Below are 8,490 nucleotides of genomic sequence, written 5' to 3'. Positions count from 1 at the left end.
ACCTTTCCCCCATCCTTGCAGGTGACTGAGATCTTGGGGTTCTGCCTGTGGGAGTGGAGCTCATTTAGGGAAGTTAGAAGTAGCCTCCCAACCTGCAAAGGCCCAAAAGGAGGATGAATATGAGACAAAGACCCAACTGGCGTACATCTAGAGGGATCTGGATTTACCCCCTCATCCATCTCATTTAGAGAGACCCTCATTTTGTGTTAAGATGATGCTGCATATTTAGAGATAGCCCTCACAAACTTTCCTAGAGGTCATTCTCCAGGTACATAGCTACATCATCTACTTTCCTTTAGTAGCATCCTATTGATGAATGAAATGGATGGGCAATACTGCCATCAGGATGTAATATAGATGACAGGTGAGGGACACCATTTCTAGGGGCTTGGGTTTCCCAGTTCCTGCTTTGATGGGTATAACAAGCATAAGGAAGTGTATCCTGATACTTTATTGTGCTCATTGCTAACCATTATTAGCAGTAGTAAGTTATAAGCATGATTTGTGAATAATCAATCTGGAAAGGCAAGGCTCATTCATTCAGAAAAATACATTGACGTAGGCAAAAGTTTAATGAAAATTAAACAGCAGATACATATTCATAGAGTGAATAATTGAGGCTGACATGTGTGACTGCTGCTATAACTTTTGAATCTGGTCACAGGTCACTGAAGATAACGTGTAGAAAGAAAAGGAAAAGGAACTATGCATGCAGAAAAAGAAAAAATGGACTTTCAATAAAATTTTTGTTACTTGGGAAAAAAATTAGGACCACATTGTGTACTGATTTACGCCTCATCCAGCTCTGAATTTAAGTGGGGTTGTATGTAATATAAATTAATGCAGAATGTGACCCCCAACAAGCACTTTACATCTTAGCACTAATCAGATGTTTCAGTCAAAAGGACACAGACAAAGGGATCCTGTCCCAGAAGAGTCTTGTAAGGACTGTGGTGGCATGGACATAAAGGAGAAACCTAAGGACCAAAGAGAAGACATAAGTGGGACAAAGTAACGGCACAAAATATATTCAGTGTTGCTCATTATAATTTGTGATTTTTGGGACTACATGTGATCTATTTGCGTCTGTGGGTAGCTCTATCTGGGGAGATGTAGGTGGGTTTCTAGGGCTACAGTTAATCAAAATTTTATTGCTATAGCTGAAATGAGTGATGGTATAAATAGCAGAAGGGCTGGTTTGGTGTTATTGCGCTTATGCCAAAGAAATTGTTTTATCTTCGGGATTTCCTGAGGGTTTAAAATTGAGTTTTAGTTATGCTTGTTCTTCTAAAAATCAGAATGTTTTAGATAATATCTATGCAGCAATCAGAACACTTCAATAAATGTCAATATAAAAATCCACAAAGACTATGTACTGAACTGTCTGATATATGAAAGAAAGAAAATGCAAATGATTAACCAAACAGTCTTTGAATTGTGTTACAGTCAAAGACTATTCATTTCTATTTAAAGGTCTAGATCAGGGGTCAGCAATCTTCAGCACACGGCCCATCAGGGTAAACTGCTGGCGGGCCATGAGACATTTTGTTTACGTTGACCGTCTGCAGGCACAACCCCCCACAGCTCCCAGTGGCTGCAGTTCGCCATTCCCGGCCAATGGGAGCTGCGTGAAGTGTCAGCCAGCACGTCCCTGAAGTCCACACCACTTCCGCAGCTCCCATTGCCCCCCCCCCCCCACTGTTCCTCAGACGTTCTTGTTAACTGCTGGAAATGGCCCACCTTGATTATCACTACAAAAGTTTTTCTCGCCCCCTCCCCCCCTCCTGCTGGTAATAGCTCATCTTCAGTGATCACTCTCCTTACAGTGTGCATGATAAACACCCATTTTTTCATGTTCTGTGTGTATATAAATCTCCTCACTGTATTTTCCATTGAATGCATCCGATGAAGTGAGCTGTAGCTCACAAAAGCTTATGCTCAAATAAATTGGTTAGTCTGTAAGGTGCCACAAGTACTCCTTTCCTTTTTGCGAATACAGACTAACATGGCTGCTACTCTGAAACCTGGTAAATAAAAGGCAGTGCATTTTCTTTTAGAAATCTGTCATTTTAGGATGATTTGTTGCAGAATATAGCACTTTATAACCTGATGGAAACAGTCCTTGTAATTCAGTTACTTCATGTATTGGTCTTTCACCTCTTCTATGAGCAAAATTAGTTTGATGTGCTCATCCTACTTTCCATTTTTGTGCATTACAAATCCCCCATATGTAAACATACACCCAGATTAAACAAAGAAGTTGCAGATCATCACCATAACTAGTTACTGCAAAACCACAGTCTGGACTTAGTGTTGTCACTTATTTCAAATAGTTTCTCACGGGTACAGGATATTGATGGGGCACTACATTGGGCAAAGGTTTGGGCAAAGGTTTGTCTAACCTCTCCACATTCATATTTGGGTTCATTCTGCTTCCCTTTGGTTATGTTATCACAAGTCTTTGCTACACCAACTCTCCCTCAATTTAGAGTATAGCAGTGTTTTTCCTTGAGGTCAGTGCCTAGAGGGAGTTGTTCTGAAGGAGCCAAGTTCTTCAGGGTCATCTGCATTTCCCACAATTTTTTTTATTTTTTACTGTATGACTTCCACCATTGTATTTTGGGGTAAGGTATTTTCAGAGGAAAAGCTCTTTCTGGATTTCAGTGTCTTGGGTGGTGAAGTCTGGCCATGCCATGAACATCTTATTTTGTCTCTCCCTGTTATTGAGGGCATCCTGCCCCTCTGATGATGGGGCAATCCCAGCTAGGTAGTATAAGGACAATGCTGGAGTTGGTTTCAAAGGATTGTGCTGATCCTACAGGATTGATTGAGTTCAGTATCAATTTTGTATGCATGGCTCAATTGTGATTATACAGGGCGGATTATTCCACAGCTGAGCATTACAGGATGAGACTGGTTGCTCAGAGTGTTTTAGGGTTTGCTCCCCATTTTAAATTCGCCAGTTTTTGGAGTACACAGTTCCTGGGGTTCCATTTTTTTAAGCTTCTTGGTGTACTCTTTGGATGTCAGGGGCTGTTGACACTTATGACACTCACAACTGTCATGCACTCCTAGTGAAACTAGCAAGAATTCTGAGAAACATCAAGATGCCCAGATCTCCCTGCTCTGGAATCAATGTTTCTTTATCAAGATGAATGTTCAGAAAAGTTGATGAGAGATTCCATGGAATATGTTTCCCCAAGGATCAGCACTAGCACCCTTGTTGCTTAATGCCTACACAAATGACCAACCAGAATTTCCCAATGTGCAAAGAATCATTTATGCCAAAGATTTTTCATTGCCATGCAGTCAGAAGGATTTGAGCACATTCTAAATGGCTCCCTGCGTGTCCTTGGAGAATATTATTGCACATGGCTCCTGAATGCCAACCCTTCCAAGACACGTGTCTTCCATCTGAAACACTGTCAAACCCTGTAAAACTACAGATATCACTCCTTGAGAACAATAACCATCTGGGGTCACACTAGACTGAATTCTGATAACAGTGAAGTGCATTGACAAAACTTGGGAAAAAATGCTATTTGCCTGTCTCACTTTGTAAACACCACATCAAAAATGTGAAACGAAAATCCATTACAAAATACTGATGGGGATCAAAAATTGTGGAAAAGCTATTTTTGCATATCCCTAAAATATTATTAACTCTGTCAAACAAAGATAAACATTTAATATATTTTAAAGCAATTTTCTTCCTAGGATCTGAAAAGTGTTTTATATGTAGTTGATTGTTCAGCCTCTAAGGAATTGTAAAAGCTGAACATTTTTCAAAAGTTCCTTTAAAAAAGTTATTTTGCCAAGAAGCATACTGAAATGTCTAAACAGCTATTTTTCTACCACTGAGTAGTTTTAAACATTCACTATATTTCACTGAAAGTTAGATATCTCTTTGTCATGGCATGACTCTACTGCCTGTAGAAGACATGGAAGTACAGAGAACACAGGCAACACAAAATAAAGTAGACAGCATATTGAAAGTATCTCAGATTTGTTAGTGCACTGAAAATCTTTATATGAAAAATAAATCACACTAGTGCGTCAGAAATGAAGCAAAAATAGTAATTTTTCAAAATGCATTTAGGAGAAAACATTTTGATCATCTGTGTCATAATGCAGCACCTTCTCAGATGTGTCTCAAAATCCAGAGGTAAATACAACAGGAGAGAATACAGAAGTTACAAATATGTAAGTTTTTAGCTCTTAGGGGGAAGCTATGAGACAATAATTGCATGTAGCAGAGCATTCATCATTTAAGGCCTGATACAACATTCATGGAAGTCAATAGAAAAAAATAAAAATGACTTCAATGGAGTAAGATTGAACTTCAGATCTTAGTTGCTAAAATTACAGAAATGTTGTCCATAACAGAGAAGTAGCAAAACAGCATATCCACAATAAAAATAAAAACAATCTTCAGAAACAAAGGAGAAGGAGTCTCGTTAATCAAATTGTAAATACATTCCAGTGCATACATTTTGCACTAGTCCTGCCACCATTACTCATGCAAATAGTTCGATTGAAGTAAGGCTTGTAGGACTCAGCCCTTTTATTAATATTTTATCAAAATTTGGTAATTTGAAAAGAGAGGCAACCTGACCTATGGGATGACACACTGGCGGTACAGATACATTTGAACTGGGAGGTGTTATTCACAGCTTGTTTGAATGTATCCATACTAGCTCTTCTGCAGCTAGCATGCAAAAAAAAAAAAATAGCAGAGTAGCTGGGGAAGCATGGGTGTTGTCTTGGGTTTGCATCTTGAGTATGTATCCAGGGGGCCCAGGTGGGTTTGTACACAGGCAGCTAGCCAGAGCGCCCCCCTATGCAACAGAGATATTTTTAGCACATTATCTGGAGCAGAGCTAGAATGGGTATATTCATGTGAGTTGGGAATCACACCTCCCAGCTCAAATATAAACGTACCCTTAGACCGTCAACTATTAAGTGAGGAGTCATAGGGAATTTTGAGCCTTCGTGTTGTACATACACTCACCCAATTTGTAATGTTCAGTTCATTTTCCCAGTGTATGCAAATCCATAATGATATGCAGATCATATGGAATGTTATGTTGCATCACAAAGCATCTGGATGGCAGATGAGAGAGGGAAAGAGACCCCACTGCAGTCTTCTTATTTATAAGCTCAAAACCACTCCCTACTTTAGGAATGTCCAGTCAGTCAGATGTCTCTGCCACGGTGCCTGGAGTGGCTCAACACTGTGTGTGCCTACCTCAGGGCACACTGTCAGAAAACAAGGTAGATACCCCACACTGGTGGTGTGTTCTGTAATTAGATTTCACCCAACCAGTAACACAAGTGAACTCCTGGATCACTATACCACTCTTGCCATGGAGTCACTGACAGTCCTCTTAGACTCTCCAGACTATCTTGCCACCCAGACAGACTTAACTTTATGATAAAAGGTCAAGTAAACCAAAAATCACACCACATCAGGGTGCTCCATGTCACAAGAGACCAGTCACCTATCCCAGATCAATTGGTCACATCTTACATCAAAGACAATGCTAGCAGTCAATTCTATACTAAACTAACTGAAGGTTTATTAGCTAAGAAAAGGAAATGAGAGTTATTAAGAGGTTAAAGCAGGTAAAATATATTAACAGATGTTATTAACAGTATATATATACACTGTAGGTAAAATATATTAACAGTTTGTAATTCCAAATGGTGGCAGTGATGTAAGAGCTTCCAGTTTCCCAAAAGTCTTTTCAGGAAACCTAGATTGTCTCTGGGGTCTCTGTTTTGATTCTGGTACACTTCCCTGTAAGGGTCCAAACAGGCCAGAAGGATCTTTCCATGCATCCATACATAGAGCTTCTTCTGACAAAAAAGAAAGCTGACAGTCTCTCTACCAGGTGGGCTTTTCCTTTGATGACAATGAGTGACAGATGTGCTTTGAGTCTTTGACCTCCGGTCATCACACACAATGGCCACTTACTTTGAAATTAGCACTTTTCTGTTAAAGTTCTTAATTTGCATTTCACCAGGATTCTTTATTGTCTGAGTTTTTTTAGTTATGGGGCATTTACAATGTAAATGTAACAGGACATGGATAAATAAAAACAATGCACACACCATCCCATTAGTTTTCATGAAGTTAAACACCAAATATACCGTAATACATTTGAAAAATTACTTTTATCTATACTAATACACAAGCAAATTGATCTGAATAGTCTCTAGACTGACCTGGTCTAAAATGACCAGCATCAGAGTCTCTTCACTTATTCAGTCTCTCTTAGGTGATTCCTTTAATATTACCCCAGACATTTGGTTCAGTGTGCATCAAAGTTGAGATACCATCATTCAGACTGTGGTGCCATCTCACAGCAGTTTACTAAAATATGCTCTCCACTTCAGTAGGGACCATATGGTCCAATAGATTTAGACCCTGAAATAATGAAAGACTCTGGCCTTTATTCTCCTCTCCCACTACACTGCACAGAGATCTAGGAGAACATATTTGCAGAAAAAAACAGGGGGAAATTGTTTCCAACTGCAAAACATCTGCATGACCCAAAAGTGGGCAAAGCCAGTGGTGAGGTTAACAAATACTCTCCAATAAAGCTGTAAACAAGCTACAGGAAAAGCTACTTAAAGTTATTACTGTTGAGTCAGCATTAATTACCATTTACACTCTTTGACTCATGTTTTTAAATTAGTTTTATTTTCCTTACACCTATTTCTAGATTTAGATGATTACCGAAAGGGAATGGTCTAAACTGTGTGTTTTAATAAATGTGTATTTACCTCTGCTTTGTAACAGAAAGGACATATCTCCATCCGTTGTAGATTGGACACTGGTGTCGATCTCGTGACGCTAATGGAGCCATATCGACATACACCAGCTGAGGATCTGAACCAAAATGTCCACCTGTATCACAAAACCTTTTAATTAGGTTTTAGCAAAGCAATTTCCATACAGCCCATTTTATTTCCATGTTTGCTACATGGAGTTTTGTCCTTGTAAACAGTACAGATTAAATACCTGTTTAGTATAGTGAAAAAACCCACACAGAAGTTTGCCAATTTTGCCACATGGGGAAAAAAATCCTTCCAGACCCAAACAAACTTTGGCATTCAAACTTTCTCCATCAGTATAATAACAGACATACTAGATAAGGGTGGGTAAAAATCAGACTGGAACAGAGCCCCAAATGACCACTCAGCAGCAAGAGCAAGCTATAGCCACCCAGGCAATGTGCCCTGATCATGGCCCCACAGCAGGAGTGGGTATCCAGGTAATGGAGCCCCTCCCACCATGTGAGATACCCTGGCTGAACCTTCCTAGCAGCATGTGGAGAGGGAAACAGGGAGGGAACAAGAAAGAAGCAACAATCACCTCCTCCTCCTCCTCCATAAGCACATACTGAAGGGAGAGGAAGGGGGAACCAGAGGAATCACACATAGCAATGCCCCAGCTGCTCTCGCTTGGGATCCCCCTTCCAACTCTTCCCAGGAGGCAAAGGGCATTTCCCCATCATCTCCAGACTCATCAAAGACACACCCTGACTAGTGAAGTGAGCATTTCCCACAATTGGCACAGCCCTGATGAACTGCAAATGTCTGCACTCAGGGTGCAGAACTGTGACTTACTCCAGTCACAGGAACAGCATTGCAATGAGGCTTTACCTCACACAAAGGAATTATTAATTTGTACCACTTAACTAAAAAAAGACGGCAATATCTAAGGCAAGCCATTTCACGTGTTTTTAAAGCCACCCAGCCACTTCAGAGAAAACAGTTCAGTCATACAAAGCTGTGACATGAATATAATTTAAAAACAATCTTCTTAGAAAAGGTTAGCCATTCAAATGACCAACTTGTACTCCAAAGCACTGTTGACTACCTTAAAATATTTTAAAATATCTGTCCTTTGTTTTGATGGCAGGACAGATAACCATCAACATATTCAATGTTTTGTGATTAATCTCTAAACATCTTTAGAGTAGCAGCTGTGTTAGTCTGTATTCATAAAAAGAAAAGGAGTACTTGTGGCACCTTAGAGACTAACACATTTATTTGAGCATGAGCTTTCGTGAGCTACAGCTCACTTCATTGGATGTAAGTGAGCTGTAGCTCACGAAAGCTTATGCTCAAATAAATTTGTTAGTCTCTAAGGTGCCACAAGTACTCCTGTTCTTTAAACATCTTTAGCTTCTTTATTTTTATTTTCATTTATTTTGTTTTTATTTTCCTCATGAGAGCTTTTACAGCACATGTTTTCCTACCAAGGAGAAAAGAGTCTACATCCTCCCTGGATATGTGCCTTTATGTCCTGTCTAACCCACCACCATCCTCTCATATTGCATCTCTCTTCATTAAATCCTCCTTTAGCATCATCTTTGTACACAGAACCATAGCCATTTGGGGATCCTTACTGCAAACACTTACTTACATAAATAAGGCCATTGCATTCATTGTAATTCTATTAGTCACATGAACAAGAGT

General features: G+C 39.6%; 1 long non-coding RNA gene across 1 annotated transcript; it reads right to left on the bottom strand.

The window, feature by feature from the left end:
• Positions 1-549: 549 nt before the first annotated feature.
• LOC125638017 (uncharacterized) lies at positions 550-7,998 on the bottom strand. The gene is made up of 2 exons (XR_007357129.2): positions 6,790-7,998; positions 550-977 (listed from the first exon to the last, which is right to left on the bottom strand). It is a non-coding gene; the product is annotated as an uncharacterized LOC125638017 (long non-coding RNA).
• Positions 7,999-8,490: the final 492 nt, after the last annotated feature.

This window comes from Caretta caretta, chromosome 1, assembly GCF_965140235.1.
Source record: "Caretta caretta isolate rCarCar2 chromosome 1, rCarCar1.hap1, whole genome shotgun sequence".
Classification (NCBI taxonomy): domain Eukaryota; kingdom Metazoa; phylum Chordata; order Testudines; family Cheloniidae; genus Caretta; species Caretta caretta.
This window is presented reverse-complemented; position numbering and strand designations above follow the sequence as displayed.